At 36.4% G+C, this 22,272-nt stretch overlaps 1 protein-coding gene across 2 annotated transcripts in view; it reads left to right on the top strand.

Moving 5' to 3' along the window:
* The window catches only part of SATB2 (SATB homeobox 2), a 206,940-nt gene that overhangs the window by 56,900 nt on the left and 127,768 nt on the right, over nt 1–22,272 (top strand). The window lies entirely within an intron of this gene.

Genomic DNA, 22,272 nt, shown 5'->3' with positions numbered 1-22,272 from the left:
TAAGATGACAAAGATGGGATGAGAAAACTCTTCTTTTTTTTTAAGTTATGAAAAGTGACTTGGAAGGAAGTCTTATCAGAGGTGGCAAAGGAAGATTTGTTAGAGTATGAAAATGGAATATATCTGGCAGAGTATAGTAAGTGATACAATGTGATATGAATTTGAAATAGCATTTTCTCCAAAATGCTATCTTTATCATAAGAATAAAGAAATTACCCAAGATAAATAAATGCCATTTATTACCAATTGCTTTTTTAGGCTTCTTTAATTAGAAGAAAAGTCACCAGCTATCTCAGGTGTCAACAATTGAGTTTCAGAAAAGACCGAAAAAACTTAACAATTTTTATAGCTTTAAAAGAAAGCTTTATTTTTGTATTTACAAAGGAGAATGTAAATGTTTTACCAGGCCATTAGTGCATGTTTTGATCTACCTTTACACTTATTAACTGCTTAGTTATAGTAGGAAAATTCATCATAGGTTTTAGCACTTACTTTTATGATGGCCTTATGATGTCATTCCTATGTAGTACATTGCATTAACAAATAGAGTGACCACCCCGAGAAGTTGGTTAAAATAATGAAGCATTCATTCTCTTTGAGCTGCAGCCTGAAATATTCCATAGTTAACAGCACGAGCTGGTAGTTAGTTTTTCTGATTTGTAATCTTACTTCAGGGTTGGAGATTGGTAAAGGTGGTAATTCCCAGTATTTTTTAGAAGAAGCAAATTTTTCAGATGGTATTGGAAAATATTGTTAGATGAAGTATTAATTCAGTCTGGAATTTTCAAGTTATTTTCTATGAGGAATGGGTGGCTGGCAAATAGAAGTTTAACTCAAAGACCAAAGGAGATGGGAATGCTCTGTCTAAGAACAGTAACTTGTTTTACAATGTGACCACTAAAGTCAGCACAGTTCATTCCAGCTGCCTCAAATATCATCAAACTAATCTCAGAGCCTGGGATTAGGTTTGGCTGACCAAGTGTCCTTTCAGGTCAGGGTTCAAAAAGTCCTGGTTAAGTTTCAGGAATCAGGGAGCACAATCTACTCTGGACACGTGTGTTTGTTTGTGTGTGTGTGTGTGTGTGTGTGTGTGTATCTGTGTGTGTATTTTTTTTAAACAAAGGTTCTATAGTGCTTTTAATCTTTCTCAAATAGCCTTAACTGCTAACCTAACACACACAGAAAGGCAGTTTGTGATCTCTATAACAATCTGTTTGCAAAGGTTATTAATGACTCTAGCCTGTAGAGTATGTACAAATGGAAAAAAAGGTGAGTGAAGAGGAGTGGCAGTGATAGATAGGAGACCTGCTCCCAAACTTCTCCTCCCTCATACTTTCCACAGGTGAAATGAAATCCAGCAGTAGCACTACATGGTAAAGATGAGCTAGAAAATAATTTGAAGTTGAATTCAGTTTTCTTTTGTTGTTGTTGTTGTTGTTTGTGGGCACACTTGGTGGTGCTCAAGGCTTCTGTTTCAGGAATCAGCCCGGGCAGGGGTGGGGGTGCTTGGGGAAATACATGGGATGCTGGGGACTAACCTAGATCTGCTGTATGCAGGGCAGGTGCCCTGTATGCTGTACTCTCTTTGGTCCCAACAAGTTGAATTTCTTAATATTATCTAGTGAGGTAGGAAGGCTATATTTACTGTAGTCCATCTTTAAAACCAAAGCAATGCTAAACATATTTTCCACACAGATTCCTCGATAGAAAGATGTAACATTAGTTGAAGGTGGAATTATAACACCATGGTCTAGAAAAATTGAGTCTTAATCTTTCTCTTCTTTAAAGTGGGCTTTTTTGAGGTGATGGTGGGGGACATATACAGTGGTGCTCAGGGTTTACCCTAGTAAGAATCATTGCTCAAGTATCATTCCTGGAGGTGCTCAGGGACCATATGGTAGACCATACTATCACTTCGACCCCTTTGAAGTGTTTTTATTAAATAACATTGCATTATAACATTATGTAACTTTCATGTATGCAACCTTATAAATCAACATCTGTATATACTAAAAGAAAAGAATATGCTTTTGGAATATAAATTTCAGTTTTGAAATACAAAGTCTTGATTTTTAAGGTAAATAGAACTGAAAATATTGATTATTTAAATAGCTAGAGTTGTTGGCCACAGATTAGACCTGATAACTGTTAATTTACTATCATTTTGTTCATGAGAAAAAAAATATTCTCAGAGTAATAGCATTAGCATGGCAATATCTGAGAAGTTTGCATATGCGTTCTAACTTTTAAATTCAATGCTTTTCCTATGTCTGTACATTTTGGCATAAATCAGTTTTGTACATGATATAGAGCATCAGGTTTTTTATTTTGGGGTCACAGTGCAGATCTCTGGGCTTTGCTCTTTGTCCTGCTCTGACTGTTAGACTTAGGCCAGTGTCCCCTTCGTTCCTAAACAGACCTTTCAGCCATCTAAACAGCCTTCAAGCTCCAGGAGCTTTTCTCTACTTCTGGCCAGCAGGAGTTTCAAATCTGTGTTGTCTCCTGGCAGAGTGACACAGTGGCCTGGCTTATTAGAACTGGGGCTGCCACTGTTGGTGGTTGATTCAGGAATCAGCACTGGAACGACAAACTGTCCATTAGTAATGTCAGGAACTATTCTTTCAAGTAGCAGGTGTTCTGCAGTGCCATTCTGAACTGCTGTGCCAGATGCCATGGGACTGGTCTGTTTGACGCTCAGCTCCCTCCTGCTCTTTGCTGGGTGATGGTCTGTGGGCCACCTATGCATTGCTTCTGCTTCGGTTTTAGTCCACATGCAATACTGAGGTTTGAATTAAGGTATATATAAATATGTTGTATATATATTTATATAATGAATGAAAAAGATATACGTACAATTTTTTTGTGAGGAATTTAACCACAGCTGGTAGTGTTCAGTCTCTTTTGGAGGTGCTCAGGGAATTGAACAAGGGTCCACTGCAAGCAAGGCAAATGTTTTAATAATATATTATTTCTCCATTCATAGTATAATAATATGGTATTATACCCCACTAAGCACTGCATTTATTGACTTTTTATATGTAATTTTACATATATGAGACATTATTTTCATTAAATTTGACTTTGTTTCTAAATCACATTATAAACTCTGTTAACTCTGTGAACTCAACAATTTTTATCCAAATAGCTGGCAAAATGTTGAATGGGAAAGGCTAAAGACTGACTGTGGGCCCTTAAAGGCTGACTATGAAGTTCAAGGCTACATATTATTGCGTAAGGCAGAGACTTCCTAACTAAACTGTCAAGTACACTAAGATCCCCTTTCTCTCTCTTTTAATTGAATCAGTGTGACATACACAGTTACAAAGTTGTCCATGATTGGGTTTCAGTCATACAATGTTCCAATACCCTTCTCTTTACCAGTGCACATTTCCCACAACCACTGTCCCCAGTTTTCCTCCTGCCACTCCCCCTCCCCAGCTCCCACAGACTGCCTCTATGGCAAACATTCCCCCCAACCCCCACTCCTCTCTTTTTATCTCTTTCCTATTAAGATCTCCTTTCTTAAACTGTTGGTTGCAATCCCATGGTGGGGGGTGTATAACTGAATATGTCATACACACACACACACACACACACACACACACACACACAAACTGGCAGCAGTAGAAGGTTTCTAAATGTACAATGACCAGAAATTCATCAAAATCAACCATGTAATGAATCTGAGTATTTCTGGCAGTGTGTGGCCAGTGTTGCATTTTGAAAAGAGATAAAGAAATATGGAGTGAAAAAAGTTTAAGTGGCTCTGAGTAGCCCTGATTTAAAATACGAAAAATTTCCTCAAATATTTCTGTCATTCTTAGACCCCCTGGTCAGGGGATATGATTGTATACTTTTTGGACTGGAGATTTTTACTGTAAACTTTTGATATTTGAGTTTAATTTTGACTTGTTCTATGGGATTGGGGATGTAGCTCAGTGGTAGAGCACTTTTCTTGTATGTGTGTGACCCCAGTCCAGTTCCCTACACTGCATTACCCTCTAAATACTTCCTGGATCAACTTCTGAGTTTGTAGTAGCACCCCCAAGTATAGTTGACTTTGACCCAAACATTGAAAAAAATTTATTTTCAGGACCAGAGAGATAGTACAGGGATTAAGACACTTGCCAATCTCTGCCCCCTCCCCCCCCAATCACCAGGAGTGATCTCTGAGCGTAGAGTCAGGGTCAGGAGTAAGCCTTGATCACTGCCAAATGGGGACCATTCTCCACTACCTCCACCCTCCCTCCCCACCCCGTTCCTGCCATTTGCTTGTTCAGGAATGTTTATGTTATTTTAAAAAAATGATTTTACATGTCATTTTAAATCATATATCATTTCTACAGATTCTTCTAATATCCTGGAATGTGAGTGTCCTGGGTCAGGAGACTTAATTTCTTCATGGTAGCCAAACTGATACACTTTTATGTCTGTAATTCCTAGAGTAGCTTTTCGAATTTTCTTAGTCATGGATCTGGCATTTCAAAGTTAGAATCACTTTTTGTTTTAGAAGCAATAATGAAAACAGGTGCATTGGGTGGTTTTGACTCCAGCCTTTTTTTAAAAAAAACATATCATTTCCCCTAAGTGGTTGTTCTGTCTTCTACTAGATCAGCTCTGTTCTCAGGACTGTATGCGGTCAAATTAGGATCAGTTGTGTGCAGGACAAGAGCCTTAACTATTGCACCATCTCTGTTGCCCTATAACTTTCCAATTAAGCCACAAAGGCTTCTTAGTGTAATGTTAAGATCCTGGCATGATTCCTCACCTGAGAATCTGACCTTAGGAGAGTTAGTTAATTCTGTACTTCATCTGAAAATAGGTTAATATCCCTCTTTACTTTAGGGCTGTTTTAAGATTTAAGTGAGTTATTATTTTAATAAGTAACATCATACTCAATGAATATTATTCTTAGTAACTTATTTAATATAATAATATGTCTATTCATATCAATTCACATTTGTGGGATTATAGATGGTTTTAGAACCTCACACCATATTTAAAGCCATCTCCTTGTAAATAGCTCTACCTATAGAATCATACCATGCTTGCTTTCATATGTTTTCCTCTTTAAAATGATTGATTTTCATTAGCTTTAATTACTCTTCTCTTTGCATCTTTTTGTCATCAGAGCTACAATGACTCAAGAGTGGGTAGGGTGGGTGAGGAATCACATGTGCTTGGTTTCAGCACTTACACTCTTTAGTTGTGATGCTCATGCATACTTTGGTTTCACTGCTTGCTGAGGGTTGCATGCTTAGTTGTGATGCTCACATACTCTTGGTTGCGGTACTTTAGAGACACTTTGTTGTGACACTGGGGATCCCAAAAGGCAGTGCTGCTGAATTGCATGTGGCAGGTGCCAGGTATTGAACTAGTGACATCGTTCCCACAAAAGCCACTGAGCTCGCCCTGGCCCTCTTTCTCATCTTTTTAATGCCTACTTCCCTAATCTATAGAATACATCTTTCTATCAGAACGTCATTGGTGTACTAGACAAGCTTTGGGAGAAGTATGCTTTGGTATCCCCCGACTCCTCTTTCCTTCTATCTCTTGAATCTGTTTCAATTTATGCCTACAACAGTTCAGCTGCATAAAGGTGTACTTTATATCTTTCATGGTGAGTATGAGAAGCCAGATGACTTGAGGTGGCAGCCTCCAGCTCTCAGAAGGCTCTTAGGGAAGGCTTTGTACTTAGGGGGTGAATTGTTAGCTCTAGCACTGTTGCTGTTTCCCTGGGCTTTCTCACAAAGAAGTGCACATTGTGAAAACTAAACACATTATTAACATATAGGGCTGGAATTTAATGGTCTCAGGGAAAATAAGTGAGAACTATGGAAAGTAATCATGAAAATATAGAGTTTCACTGTGCTTACATTTTAACTCCCTACCTTGTTTGGTGTGTTAATTGTAAAGATTGCCTCTAGTTAAATTTTTTTTGCAGTATGCAGTGAGTAAATATTAGTACTTACAATGGACCATGCAATATTCATATAATTAAACAACCCTACATTTCTGGAATTCCTAAATAAGAACAGAATTTGAGAGAGTTTGGCCACAAGAGCTTTTTTTCTATTTAAGAATATTTGTACATATATATTGTACTAGAAATAAGCATGTGGAGTTTGAATTCTATACCATGAATAATTGTACTAAAATATTTCTAGGACATGTTCTAAGTTTGTTATTATATGTGTGAAGGTTCAGTGAATACTTTTGAGGAAATTCCTCTCCTTTTCTCTGAAAAATGGATAGTGGTGGAATGCTCCTCTTCCTCCTCTCCACAAATGTGACTGCCTCTTTACTCACCATCATTTACATTTTCCCTCTTTTCCTCCTAGATACCTCTCATGGGGACATATATTTTGTTTATAAATGAAAGGTTCAGCTTGCTTGGCCTCTTATGTAAGGGCAAATTCCCATCTAGTTTTAATGGCTTGGTTCCTATGTTGGCAGACCCCAGGAGCTTCATTTTCTTCAGTTTCCTTAAAGGTGGTGGTGGTGGTGGGGGGGATCTCACATTCCCCAGTTTTGAGCTCCAGTCCTATTGTCCTTGGCTTCTGTTATTTAGAATGAAACCAGAATTATGCTGGATCCTTCTGAATTGCTTTGTTGTTGAAGAACAGGCTGCGGGTGGGCCAGAACAGATTGTCACCATGTAAATGGGGAGTCAGGGGACATAATTTTATGTGCTCACACCTATCTCTCAGCCAAAGACATTTCAGGTTAGTTGTGTGCCTGCACTGGTGAAGGAATATAGTCTCATTTGAACTGGGACAACCCTGGTTCTGGGTACATTCTGTGGTATTATATTTGCCAACTCACATTCAGCCCATGCATTTATAATTACTCAACTGTTTCCATGCATTGAGTCATTGCAGAAAATCCGCTTCTTTGTAGAACCTCATTAAGATTTCAGCTACTAACAGATTTTATTTTACAGTTCCAGCTTTTATGATATTAAGATATGGAGATTTGGGCTTTTGGGAGGGGTTATTTACAAGTTTAAAGCTCTTAGAGAAGTATCAGTTATTTTTAAGGGCATAACCAAGAAGAAAAAGAGATAGTTTAGTATTCTAATCTGTTTTAATTCTGATTAATAATAGTTTGGAGGCAAAAATAAAGAATTTCAAATACTTTAAAATTTTTTACTTATTTGGTACTTGTGTGATTTCATTTAAATAATGTTTTAATATATTTTATGGGGGAGGAATAAAAGGATAAAGCATTAAAGCAATGTTCAGTGTTCATATTTTCAAACTGAATATATTTCATGCTAAGTATACATAGAAAATTAATAATCTATGACTTAAGTGACATGTTTTTATTTTGTGATTGTACCCAAAATTATATCAAGCCTTTTACTATCCTATTTTCTTTTTCCTATGTTTTTAAAAAAACTTTCTTCAAAATTAAATGTGCACTATTTTAATTAAGGTAAATAACCATTAATGGTGAGTTTTTGGTTTTGTCAATTAGGTCTGCCCCTTGTATTTTGTCTTCTATCTGTTAGCATGGTAATCATTCCTTAGGCAGGCGACAAAGGGAACTGAACTAATCAGAGCCAGAAGAGTCCTCTCAAGTTCTAGCCTCCCTTCCAGTGAATGCTTTTCAGTGAGCTTTCTCACTCCTTCCTTATCCTAGTGGTAACATTGCTTTCTTTTGAGTAAGCCTTGGCTTCTTCTTATTAATTTTTGTGTCAGTCCTTTTACTGTTGAAAGGGGAATCTTCCTTATTCTGAGCTCTCAGTATAGTATGCAGTTATGGTTCTTTCCCTCTCTTTGCTTTTTCTGGGCATTTTCCTGGGTAACCCCCTCTTGTTTAATGTGAACTAAAAAAAAGTATAGGGGCACTGTGATTTAGAATACTGTTAAATGATGGTTTTAAAGATGCATTAAACACCACACTTACCACCATGTTGTCACCTTCTTAGAGGAAAATTTAGAGCACATTTTCCTCTACAAGCGCCCAAAAAGTTCCTCTTGTTCAGATATCTTCCATACCCCCACAGAATCAGTTCTGTTAGACCAGCTATCCAATTCTGTAGCTGTTGGATATTTTTCACTCCCAGATTAAGTATTTTTAAATCTTTATATAGGGACTCTTGTTTGGTATGTCCTTCTATTACCTGATGTTTATCCTTTGTGGGCAAGGTTTTTTTTTTTTTTTTTTAATTCCCTGTATCCTTTGGTGCTTTAGTATCCTGCCATCTCAGAAGATATTTGAATGAAAAATGTTGGCTGAGTAGGTGATGAAGAATTGGAGGGATCTGATTGCAAACTTACTGTATTAGATATAATTTGTTGGTGTTTCTGTCCAACCACTTTGAATATCAAGGCTCTTTTGCTTAATATCCTTTCAGGCAATATTGGGACTGCTCATGTTTCTATCTAAAGATTTCTAAATTGGAGGATTTCTCATCTCAAAATAGTTAGGGATTTGTAAAAAAAAGAGATTTCTGAATGCAGATAGCCTCATTTTGTGTGAATAGGTTGTTTTTCTTAGTAATTTGCAAGAAAAGCAGTAATTTAGTAGTAATACATACACCCATTGTATAAATTTGAAAAGTGTAAAGTAGTGTGAAGAATAAAATATAAGATTACCCTTTGATATCACCTGGTGCCTAAGGTATTTTTCATATTAAACATTGTGCTATTAAGATTAAAACTTATTAGATCGTTTTCTACATCTTTTTCTTACTCTCTTCTTAGATAGGACTATATTTATACATAATATTTTCTTCACTTAATGTAACAAACATTGGGGCTGGAGCAATAGTACAGTGGGTAGGGCATTTGCCTTGCATGTGGCCGACCCGGGTTCGATTCCCCGTATCCCATATGGTCCTCTGAGCACCGCCAGGGGTGATTTCTGAGTGCAAAGCCAGGAATAACCCCTGTGCATTGCCAGGTGTTACCCAAAAAGCAAAAAAAAAAAAAGTAACAAACATTTCCAAACATTAAATTATAATAACTTCCTATTAGTTGATAGTATATCATTAGCTATTATACCAAAATTTACTTAACCAGTTCTATTTATTTAAGTATTTTGTGTGTGTGAAACAAAAATTTTTAAGAAACTTATTTAGAAAGATGTGCGTTGGAGAGAAAGAGAATTTGTATTTGAGAGAAAAAACAGGTTTCTCCAGAGTGGAAATAAGCAAGCAAAGAAACATAGACACAAGCAAGTGAGATACGTGTTCCAGGGTGAACATGGGCTTGAAGAAAAAGCTATTTAGACATTTATATTGTTTAGTTTTCTTTAATATGGACAGATAACACTAATAAATATTTTTGTATCTGGATGTCATTCTGTGCTTATGATTAATTGGATAATCAACCATAATTTAAACAAATTCTGTGGTATAATCCAAGTTGAAAAACTTAATTAATTTTCATTGATAATGAAAATTAGTTGGTTATAATGTCATATTTTGGATTTTAAGTTTAATTTGTTTTTTAATTTGTTTTTTAAATTTATCTGGAATAAAAAAATGCATGTATTATTAGAACTTGGACTAGTCAAGAGCTTTATTTTCTTGATGTAAGGGTCAAACAGAGGAAATTATAAAGCAAGCTAAGACTTCCTTATATTCTGAGTTATATTAGTTATTAAAAACCCTTGTCATTGATAATTTTAATGTTTCATTATGAGCATGACATTTTTATATAAGAATAGAAATGCAACAGCAGGTCTTGTGTAAGGGGCTTCCTGGCGACTTCTTGGACCACCAGCTTTCCCTCCGTGTTGGACACGTGGTACAGCTTGAAGTTGGCTTTGAGCGCGGGCTCCACCACAATGTCAGGGACAGTGGCTTTCAGCTCCCGCCGTGGGCCAGCACGTGCAGCAGTGCCTCTATCAGCTGTGGGGGGGCTTTCTTGTTCTAGCCCTCCACCAAGCCCACGTACATGCGCCAGCCGTGCTCCTGGTCCCGGATGTCCTTGCCCAGGGTCATGCCCACAGGCTCCCGTGCTCAAGGCAAAAAATAGAAATAGTGTGTATATTTAATATTATATTTTTTGGGTTGTTTTTGGGTCATACCTGGCTGTACTTAGGCTTTATTCCAGGTTCTGTGGTTCAGGGACCACTCCTAGTTGGATCCCGGGGACTTGCTGGGGTACCAGGAATCGAACCCGGGTTAGATGCTCGCAAGTCAAGTCCCTTAGTCTATTATATCTCCAGTCCCTAACATTTACTATTAAGTAGCAAAATAGGCACCTTTATGCTCATCTTAGTAGTAGAACATTCCTAATACCTTTGAAACCACTTAGTTTGGTTTTCATTATAATTGAACTTTTATGTCAAGAAGCTCAGTTATATTGGACAGTGAATGATGTGAAAATGCTTAGTGTTTTCCATTTTACTGCTTATACCTACTCCAGTCTGTGTTTATATGTACATGTGTGTGTATGTATATATATGTATTTATATGTATATATGTAATTACATGTATATATAGAATTAAATCTATCTATATCTTTGTATTTTACTCCTGATCTAATTTAGTTTAACTCCCCTTGGCCTGAGTAATTAACTAAAACCAAAAACTGAATATTGCCATTCCTTTACTTAAAACCCTTTCCTAATTTGCTGGTTTATTTACAGTAAAATCCATATACTTGCTGCCATCTGCAAAGCTCTTTTTTTTTTTAAGCTTTTTGTGTCATACCAGGTGATGCACAGGGGTTACTTTTAACTCTGCACTGAGGAATCACTCCTGCTGGTGCTCTGGGGACCATATGGGATGCTGGGAATCAAACCTGGGTCTACTGAGTGTAAGGCAAATGTCCTACCCACTGTGCTATAGCTCCAGCCCCTGCAAAGCTCGTTCTAATCCATCTTGGCCTCTAACAATCTACTCCCCTAATTCCTGTTCACAACTGCTCTGACCTTCTTTATATTTCTCAGTGTAGGCCAAGCCAATCATCATATATTGGGGGGTAGAAGTTTGGGCCACACCCACTGGTGCTGGAAAGGAGGGTTGTTCCCAATGGGGTTCAGGGGACCTTGAAGTGTCAGAGATATTGGGTACTTCTGTAAGCATCGAAGTTCTTCACCCACTGTGCTATCTCTCTGGCTCCATCATACATACTCCCACTATTTTTGTTGGGCACCTTCTGTTTTTTAAAAAATCCTCAGACAAAGGATATTTCACCTTTGTGGTGAAATATAAAATTTTTCACAAATTTTCTTTATTTTTAGACATGCATGAGTTTTATTTAGGAAACATTTTTTTCTTTTCTAATTTTCTTTTTAATTTTCTTTTTATTAGTGAATCACCTTAAGGTACAGTTACATACTTACAAACTTTCATGCTTGTGTTTCAATCATACAATGATCAAGAACCCATCCCTCCACCAGTGCCCATTCTCCTCCATCAATGTTCCCAGTATCCCTCCCACCACCCCCACCCCATTCCCCACCACTCCACCCTACCTCTGCATCGGGGTATTCCCTTTTGTTCTCTCTCCTTTTGGGTGTTGTAGTTTGCAATAGAGGCATTGAGTGACCATTGTGTTCAATCTATAGTCTACATTTGGCACGCATTTCCCAATCCCAGCGGGTTCTCCAAACACTTTTTACTTGGTGTTCCCTTCTCTATCTGAGCTGCCTTTCCCCCCAGCATTTGAGGCCAGCTTCGAAACTGTGAAGTAAACCTCCTGGTCCTTATCTCTACTATTCTTGGGTGTTAGTCTCCCATTATGTTACTTTATATCCCACAGATGAGTGCAATCTTTCTATGTCTATCCCTCTTTCTGACTCATTTCACTTAACATGATACTTTGCATGTTGATCCACTTATATGCAAATTTCATGACTTCATCTTTTCTAACAGCTGCATACTATTCCATTGTGTAGATGTACCAAAGTTTCTTTAACCAGTCATCTGTTCTCAGGCACTGGGTTTTTTTTCCAGATTTTGGCTATTGTAAACAGGGGCATTTTCCTTTAACTTGTTCAGAAAAGTAGGTTATTTTCATGCCTTAGACCATTTCCCCTGACTATATATGATTATTTCTTCTCATATAAATTATTATTTTTATGCCTAGCACTTGCTAAATTTTTTATTTTGTTTTTGATTATTAAACTTAGTTGACTAAGTTTTATGAGTGTAGGCACTATGCCTATTTGCTTACTACCCTAAACTTTTAATATCCCATTAAGCATTCCATGGACATTAAAATAAATCAGTGAGTGAAAAAGATTTAATGATGCATTTGGAAAGTAGTATTATACAGCTATTTTTATGTTTAAAATCTGTTTATTGCATTTTATGTCCATAAAATAGATACTTCAGTTCATCAACTCAGAGCTACTGTCCCCAGATATTATTTAATTTTTGTATCTGCATGTATGCTATTTTTAAAAATTTTGACTTTTCTATTTATTAAATGTGACTAGGCTGGGTTAAATAGTCCATTAGAGATTAATTTTATCTCAAGTACTTATCTCAGGTATTTAAAATAGAAAGATTTAGGCAACATAACATGGTCAAAAGGATTTTGATATAGTGGAAAGAATGTGGGCTTTGGAGTCATAAAATCCTGAGTTTAAATAGTAGTTATGTTGTTTTGTTAGCCATATAATCTTGGGAAACTACTTAACCTTTTTGTCCCCTGGTGTTCTCATCTGTAAAATGCGATGATAACATCTGCCTGTTTGCTTTGTTGTAAAGATCAAAGAAAATAACATATGTTAAATCTTAGCAATGGGTTTGTCACTGAATAGGCACTTAAAGATATTATCATTATTATTATCATTATTATTATTGCAATTTATGCTTTTGAAAAAGTTACTTTTAAGATATGTTAATCTATAAAATGGGGATAGTTCTTTGTAGAAATAGTGTGCAAGTGGAATTACATAATATATACATGTACTGACGTAGGACATTTAAAACAAGTTAACCTGATTCATAGTTCACCATCAAGAAATGAATAAGGGTTGTTAATAAAAATAATGTCATAAAAATTATTTTGTGCAGTTTGGAGTCTTTGTTGGATGTCTATCTAGGGATGCTCAGTTCAGTGATTAGGCTATGAGCATGACACAAATGTGACTGAAGTAAATCTCTGTGGAGTAGCCTATAGTTTAAAGGGCAAAAGGAGGTTTCACATGAACTAATAATTATTTGCCTTTGTGGTAAACAGAAAGTTCAGTAAGGTTAATTCTCTCTAGGGCAATAGGAAAAGTGCTGTTTAATCTGGAGGTATTACTTGAGGTAGACCCAAAAACTGGCAGGAACCTCCAGGAGGTAAAAAGTGCTATGGGAAATAATTTTCAGGTGCTTGGAATTAGGCAAACCTGGTTTATAGTCTTCCATTTAGTTTTTTTGTGACCTCAGGCACGTTACCTAGACTAATCTAAAATAATCACACATATGTTATATAATTTTTGTGCAAGTTAGCATGAGAAAGCTTTTGGCACATAGTAAGGATTTACAAATGCAAACTCTTGTAGCCTCCTAGAATTTTGTGAATTTCTCTGTAGAGTACAGGAAATTGCCAAGAGTCTTCTACCCCAACAGTTTATAGGTACAATCCTTTTCCCTATTTTTACCTGGTTCTTTTTCTATTTTTTTCTTTTGGTTTTCTTAAATCGTATCTGTATCTTTAAGAGTTCAAAAACTTAGTGCCACTTCAAACTCAGTTTGTGAGAACATTTGGTGGATTTTTTTTAGGAGTTTCACTCTTGATCACTGTCAGACAAAAAGCCTCTGTCCTCGTCTTTTGAGATTCTAAGCAAGGAATCAGTCATTTAAAATCCTGTTATTGGGTTTACTCCTGTTAACATTAGTAGCAATACAGTTGACATTTGCTTATCAGTTAAGAATTTACTGAAAACCTGAATTTATATTACTCCATTTAATGCCTCAACAATCCCCAGTGCAGAAGCCATTATAATCATGTTGATGGAGGAGGAGTTTCAGAGACACTGAGAGGTGGGTGACTTTAATTTTCAGATTTGTATCTAGTACTTTATTCTGCCATGGCCTTTCTAACTTACCTGTCTACAGATTCTCTTGTTTCTTCAAAGGTTGCTGGGATTCAAGTCTTGCCCTCTCTACAGTAGTGCCCGCCTTTAGTCCCCATAAAGCTCAGGTTATGGGTCAGCTGCTGTGACCTAGATGTCATAGATCTTGAGAAGCTTGTGCCTTCCTTTTGTTGATATTTGAGCCAGAATGATAGTTCAGTGGGTAGGGCATTTGCCTTGCATGTGGTCTTCCTGGGTTTCATCTTCGGTATCCTGAGCAACACCAGGAGTGATTCCTGAGTGCAGAGCCAGGAGTAACCCCAGAGCATCTCGGGGTTTGAGCCAAAAAGCCAAAACAAAATTGCAAGTTGTTATTTGTCAGTTCTTTTCAGTGTTCTGCAGTGACTTCTCAGTGTCCTGTGAAGAGCTTCAAGACTCACTTGGAGCACCTGGTGGTTTTGTCAAAACCATCAGATGTTCCTTATTTCTACATTCTACCATCCTGTTGAAGTGTGACATGCGTTTGAGAGACTTTTTGCTCCTAAGGTGAAATCATTTTAGCTGTAACATTTCTGTGCTCAGCCAAACTTAGTACCGTCTATATAGATTTCTAAAATATCAGAAATAAGATGTTTCCATCATGTTTTTTCAAGCTTTCATATGTATGTCAGTTCTGTGTAAAAAATTACTTGAGGGCTGAGGAAATAGCTTAAAGGGCTTCAATGTGTGCTCAGCATGTGGAAGGCTCAGATTCCATCCCAATACTTAATTTTCCCTGAACACTACTAGAAAAAAAAAATCCTCAAGCACTGCATTAGGAGTAACCTGTGAGCAACTTCTAGTGTGTCCCACAAACCAAATAACAGAATAAATAAAAAACTTATATGCTGCACTTACATTTTTATGATTAATTTTTAAATTTTATTTTCTAGCAAAATAATTGTCAGAAATAAATAAATAATAAAAATAATTTATTTATTTATAAATAAATAAATATTTATTTAATTTATAAATAAATATTTAATTTCATAAATATTTTCTCATATTTATGAGGCATATAAATGATTATGCCTTGTCCATTATTGCTAATTTATCTTTATATACACTAAGGCTTGAACTGTGACTTAGATCATTCATTTCTAGAACTAGGAGTACTATCACTTTAAACTGTTCTATGCAACAGAAATCAGTGTAGAGATGTCAATGGTGTTATTTAGTATAATGTTTTCTCTATTAGATCATATGTTCACAAAAATTATTAGACTTGCAATCTCTGCTAGCTATAGTCTATTTACCCAATTCAGGTTATAGTTTCATTTAGCATGTCTTCACAAAATATAAAAGTTAAAATAAAACTGAGAGAGGATTGTGAAAATCTATTAAAAGTCTTGTGTAAGACTTAAAATTTGTGATCCTTACCTACTCCTTTTCTTAGCACCTTTTATTTTGTTATCTTTGTCTGAGTAAATAGTCATTCACGAAGATGATTTGTACAAAAAGGAATGACCATAAAGGCATGCAGGAAATGTATGCACTACCATCTCCTTGTCTCTCCCTCTGAGATTTTATGTATGCTCTGCTTCAAAAACCAGTTTAAAAATAAAAAAGATGAGGGCGGTTGCAATCTGCTTCATCTTATGCAGATTAGGTATGGCCCTCGGGCACCTGCCAAATTGCTAATATGGCCTTGCATTGGGTCTGATTTGTGAACCAAGACTTGCTTTTCCATTGAAACAAAATACATTTTATGGAAATAAGTTAACAGCAGAGGTGATATTTTTACTAATAACTATGAACTATGGGTCAGGTTGCACTTAGGCAGTTTCCCTTTATAGATGAGGCAAAGGAACTTATACATTTGCTGTTTCCTCAGTCCTCGCTTGCCTTATTAGCTTCAAGCACTTTAAAGATTTTATAAACCAATGCTGTGGGGCCTTTGGAAAGTCATTTTCCTCTGTGTTCCAAATACAAACTATTATTATCAGTAGAAACACTATATCAGTAGGCCTTGCATTTATAAAACAAATTGTTTAGAATAAATATTTGTATAATGATACCAACTTTGACCGTTTGAAAATTTGGATTGTTCTGACAATTATTTTGCAAGCCCCATGGTGAACATTAAATGCCATCCTTAAAGATATTAGAGATAGCAAATATGGAAATCTCAGGGTTCTCTTATTATGACCCAATTAGAACATTTTTAAAAGAAAAAATTTTGGTACTAATCACTTTATTTTGTGGAAAAAAAAAAGAAAGCTTGTCTGAAATTGGAATTGAAAGTTTACTTTTTATTTATTGGTTTTTGTTCACAAGGTTACACCGGGCTCTGTATTCAGGAATCTCTCATGGCAGGATTAGAGAACCATGTGTGGTGCTGGGGACCTGAGCTGCATGTGGGGCAAGCATTTTACCCACTGTTACTATATATCTCTCTGGCCCAGTGAGATAAAAGAACACAACATTGGGCCCTACTCCTAGGTTTCGGTGTCTAAAGAGTTATAGAAAATAGATTCAACTTTGTTAGTTGTTTAAATCCAGTTCATTTTGAAAATTGTTGGACGTTTAGCATGAGCAGTATCTCATGTGAAGTCATTTTGTAATCAAATAAGAAATCAAGCAAGAAGATATTCAACAACTGATAGAGTCTATGTCATCATGAGTAGACCAGAGTACTTGTGTTCCAAATACCATAACTCCTTCATCAGTATTTCTTCACATGCAGTGATGTATGAATGAACAAAGCAGTTTTTAAGAAATCCCTGTGGCTTACTATAAGCAGTTTTACATGTTCCACCTAACTCAGTATTTTGCTTCACCAAGCAGTTCAGTAGCAGGGATAAAAATTATAAAGTTCTTATTCCAAGTTTCTTTATTTAATTTGACAATATATAAATAAAAAACTAAAATTATGCCATTTCTGAAACTAAAATTATGCCATCTCTATCTACTAGTATAACAAAATAGGAATACCATGGTAAACATAAATATCCTGTTTCTTGATGGATTATTGTATAATGAATGTTATAATATACTGTTGGATAACTTAAAAGATGATATAAGAGGAAAATTTGGGTCTCAACCTGCTTATCATATACAAAAGATTAGAGATGAAGAAAATTATATTTTTAGTGAATATTTTCTGTGCTTTTATGTATTTAGGGATGTGCACTTTAAAATAAAAAGTTGGGACTGGAGCAACAGTATACTGGGTAGGGCATTTGCCTTGCGTGAGGCCGACCTGAGTTCTAATCCCCGGCATCCCATATGGTTTCTCAAGCACTGCCAGGAGTAATTCCTGAGTGCAGAGCCAAGAGTAACCCCTGAGCATCTCTGGGTGTGACTCCAAAAACAAAACAAAAGCAAAACAAAATAAAATAAACCAAAAAACAGTGAAATAAAATATCACTTTTTAAAACATTTGACCAGTGACAAATAAATTGATACGTTTTTGAGATTTGTGACTTTCATTTCTTTTGGAGATTGAAAGCCGATTGTGGCCTAATATTAGAATCAAACAAAGCGACAAAGCACCATTCAAGTTCTTTCAAGGACTGCTGAATTAAAAAAAAAAATCCACCTGACCCTATAGCCCTTAAGAGTCCTTTCCAGTCCTTAGAACAGGGAATATGGTAGAAATTTACAGTATTAGCTTATATATACAGTTCCCTTTTTTATCATCCTCCTAACTTGTTTATGTTACTTTTAGGTTTATTTTGTGTTGGTACTGTGAGGTGCTCAGGACTGACTCCTGGTTCTGTGCTTAGAGCTTACTCCTGGTGGTGCTCAGGGGGCTATATACAGTGCTGTATTTTATCTCTCTGATCCTAATTTTTATTTTATAAAACTTTAAATAAAAGTTAAGCATTACCTGCAGTTTTAGGGTCATATATAGCAATGATTCAATAGTAATTTCTTATTATTTATTATTTATAATTAGGTATTTTTGAGATTTCAGTACCTTGTTCCTAATTGTCAACATCATGCTTTCTGAATCAATTAGATTTATTTACTTATGTGAATTATGCTAGGGGCATATTGGCTCCAAATATATCTTTTAGGAGAGGAAATTTCTTATTTGTGGAGATATGAAAACAATTTTTTTCTTCTATTTGATGCCATGAAAATTTAAAACTAATCTGAAATTATCTTTTTTTGTTCGAATAATCATATTGTTTTTCATTAACAATAATTCCTATGAAAGTTATTCTAAGCTAATAATTTAATGTGAAAGGGTAATGATCAGTATATTTATTCAGGTAGTAGTGCATTGATAGTCTGTAAGCAGCAGCTCTTGTTATTTTTGTAAAAGTGCAGTTGGCAGAATGATATTCAGTTAAAAAAAATCCTGATTGAGCCATGTTCCCTTTTTTGGTTGATATGAAAGCCATTGTTGTTTTGTTCACCAACTGGCAGACCTTCAATTATCCTGAATTTAGAAGTTGTTTACTATACTTTGAAAGTTTAAAAATGAGCCCTCCCTGAGAAACAAAAAGCTGGGTGCTTGCCATTTTTTTTATAGAAAAGTAGAATTTTAATGAAAGAAAAATCAATCCACCAATTCAATGTTGAGTTTGTTTTCACAGTTTTGAAGGCTTAATGTGTTTTTAAAATGACACCAATCATAAATGTCAATTACACCTCAAAAAAAGAAAAGACACTAATCAAAGCCACCATTACTGGGCCCCAAAAGATTTGGGCAGTGTTTTGATTTAGAATGTCAGAGCTGCAATGGGGAGATCATCTGTAAATCTGCTGGGCGGGGCATGGACTCAATATGATTTAGTTTGAGGGTTTTAGTTTTTCAGGCCTTTTTGTCTTCAGCAGATGTGTGCCTTTTGTGCTCATTTTCTTAAGTGTCCATGGTACCAAAAATGTGGGACCTCTAGTTTATATACGTTGGGGGTTAGCAGAATGCTGAGAATAGAGTCTACCCAGGGGATCATTGGTTAAAGTACAAAGGGAGGCTGTGATGCCCATGGGTGCATGGGTGATGGCAGAGTAACCTTTCTTTTCTTCTTTCTCCTTTCCTCCTTCCCTCTTAGTCTCTGCCCTCCCACCTTTCCTTCTTCCCATGCCTATGTGCCTGTACCAAATGCCAGGCACTGTGCTATTGTAGGGCTTGTAGTGTGATGAGGCTCAGAGACAATTGGGGGACGAGAGTAAAAGGAGAGAGAGAGATGAGAGAGAGCACAGAGAGAGAGACAGAGGAGAGAAGAGAGCGAGAGAGCGAGAGAGAGCTGACTCAATGACTCATCCTTCAGTTTGGATCATTCCCAAGATGGTAACACAGTGGTTTTTGCAAGTGAGGTGGTTCTCTGTCCCTACCATTGAGCTATTAGGCCCAGCTTCTTTTGAGTGCACTATGACAAATTTTTGTTTGTTTTTGGCCCTGCTGGACTCATTGGTTACTCTTGGTTCTGCACTCAGGAATCACTTCTGACAGTGCTTGGCAGACCACATGGGATGCTGGGGAATGGAATCTGGGTCGGCTGCTAGCAAAGCAAGCAACCAATCTGCTGTACTATCTCCCTGGCTCCAGTATCAGTGAATTTTAGAAGATTTAACTTTTTTTTTTTTTAAGTCAAGGAACTTTTCCTTAAAGACATTCTTTAAAAATCTGATGCTTACCTTTTTATGTTAACTTGCAACTCAGCATATGTTTATACAGCACTTTATAATTTTCACTTCAGTTCAGCACTTTTTGTGAGTTAGAGTTTTTATTTTTGCAGTTGTATTTGTTTTGATTTTTTCTACATCACCATTTGATAGAAGAAAACATAAGGGCCCAGAGAGACTGATACCCAAAGGGCCGAACTACAAGCCATTGCAGGGTAGAGCCTAGAAAAGATCCTGATTTCCAGTCTGCTGCTCTTTCTGACGAAATGGCTTGGTTGGAAAGAATGGCACATCCACTTATTTTTAGGCCCTGGTGAGCTTATGGAAATGTAGCTCAGACTATAAAATGGTTAAATTTGACATGATTGCTGCCTTGAAGAGGGTTATAGTCTAAGGTAGTTTCTGAAGTTTAGGGAACCACTCACCTCCCGCCCCCCCCAGCCCTCAGCTATTTAGTCATACCAAAAAGAAATGTAATTGTGATACTGCAAGTGTAGCTCCATTTCCTTATCACATGTCTTAACTTTCTCCTATTGCTTCCTTCACGTGACAGTAGTAAGGATATTTTCCTGTCAGTTGAAAGAAATGGAATCGGGGTATCTTTTGGTTCCCTGCCTTTTCTCCTGAAGAGAAACAGTGGATTGATCTCTTCTCTGGGTCCCTGTTTTCACTAAGCTTCCTGGGCAGTTCTTCGGAAACATGCTCATCCTCTATCTCCTGGACCTTCCACTGGTGCTTTTGTTCTAGAAGTCAGGGAGCATAACCACCGTAGGGGTGAACTTAGCATAGTCACTCTCAATAGCTTAGTCTTTACAAACCTATAAAATCCTGAAAATGGGGAGAAAAAAGAATTCCCAGCCTATCAGACCATCTAACTTCCATGGAATAAATAGACATTCTATCAGGAACAATACATAAATTTCTACCGCAATTTGATTGCTCTTGATTTTCATATATATTTTTTTTCTGACGTGGCTGAATATTCTAGGGGGCTCAAATAGGACATGACCATTATCTCTCACTATGTATTTTATGATTGTGGATCCGCCTTTAATTAAATTCCAGAAGCACTTGCTAACAATAGAGCATTACCTGTTGTTTGCAGGCCTTTGTGGTCCTCTTTAACTGAAATGGTAGCAACATATTTTTGTGTGTGTGTGTGTGTGTGTGGGGAGTGCCTCACCCAACAGTGCCCAATGCCCAACGGTTACTCCTGGCTCTACACTCAGGGATCACTCTTTGGTGGGCTCTGAAAACCATTTGAGCTACTGAGGATAAAACCCTGTTCAGTTGTGTGTAAGACATTTTCTGGCCCCAGTAGTGACATCTTTAAAGGTTTGACTTGAAGCCTTTAAATATGACATTTCCAAAAATTAGATATCAAGGAAAATTCAGCCCTTCTTGGAAAGTGAAATGTATACAATTAGATTTAATATAGTGTATGTGGAAATGTAATAAAAGCAAAAATTATTAAAGCATCCTTAGACCTCCCTCCCGTGCAAAAAAGAAGTTAAGTATTACACACCCCTCCAATCCAAGATCAGTTGCTATTTTGTAATAGTTACAGCCAGATTTGCTTTCATGTCTTAGAGTTTCTTAACAAATTACTGTGAAATCAGGTTAGTTGGAACATGAATAAAAATGTACAATATAAATGAGTATACTTTTTTGCCTTCATGTTATATGGCAGAGTTTTCTTTGATAATCAACATGCCATCATAACATTGCCCTTAAGATCAGATATTATGTAACCCTAAATTATAGGAAACAGAATATGCCTGAAGGACAATTCTGGAGCGTGTAATTGTGAGCAAGCCATTGATAGGGTTTCCAAGGGTGCTGTGCTCAGTGGTGGAGTACCTGGAAAGTCAGGTCCTCAGGAAAACCTGTTGCAACATTGAGCTCCCATCTGAATAGAATATATGTCATTAATCAAGATGGGAAATTTGTGCTGCAGTTGTATTTTTAATCTTCAGTGGATCCATTCTACACAAGAGGATGTAGAAACACTGGTTAAACCTGTTATGAATAGCATCTGCTAGAATGTGGTGAGTCTGTTTAAAAGAGTACACGGGGAAAACCCTGTGTCTTTGATTATTGAGGCTACTTCAGGGAGACAAATCCTAGAGGGAAATCTCTTTAAGCAAATGTATATCAGGATGGAAATAGTGGGAAAGAAGTTTGTATTACCTATCAAAATTATTCTTTTAATTTAAAACTCTTTTAGATAGTGATTAAACTTAGAACAATAATAAATAAATGTATACCAGGTTAAATAATTTTTAACCAGTGGCAGAAGCTTAGAACTGGTCTCAAATAATTTCTCATAACACTTTTCTTTCTCATTTGTCCAATTCCCCCATGTAATAGTTTTAAATGGCACTCTTGTGAAATAAATAACTAAACACCAACCATATTTTTTTCATATCCTGACCAATATTTTGGCTGTTTTTCAGAAGAATTGGAATTTTTAAAATTAAATAAAGGTTTCTAAAATACCAACTTCAGAAAGTTTTATTTAATTTGTGGAATAATTTTGTTCTCTCTCTTTTTTTCAATAGGGTTTTTATTAATTTAGTCTAGTTACTTAGTGCTTATATTAAATAATCTAATAAAAGTCATGGTTATAACATAACGTTTCCCAAATGTGAAGCAGCATCTATTACATGAGACAAAATC

Source organism: Sorex araneus, chromosome X, assembly GCF_027595985.1.
Source record: "Sorex araneus isolate mSorAra2 chromosome X, mSorAra2.pri, whole genome shotgun sequence".
NCBI lineage: Eukaryota > Metazoa > Chordata > Mammalia > Eulipotyphla > Soricidae > Sorex > Sorex araneus.
The sequence above is the reverse complement of the archived record's forward strand: the minus strand, read 5'-3'. Positions and strand labels throughout refer to the sequence as shown.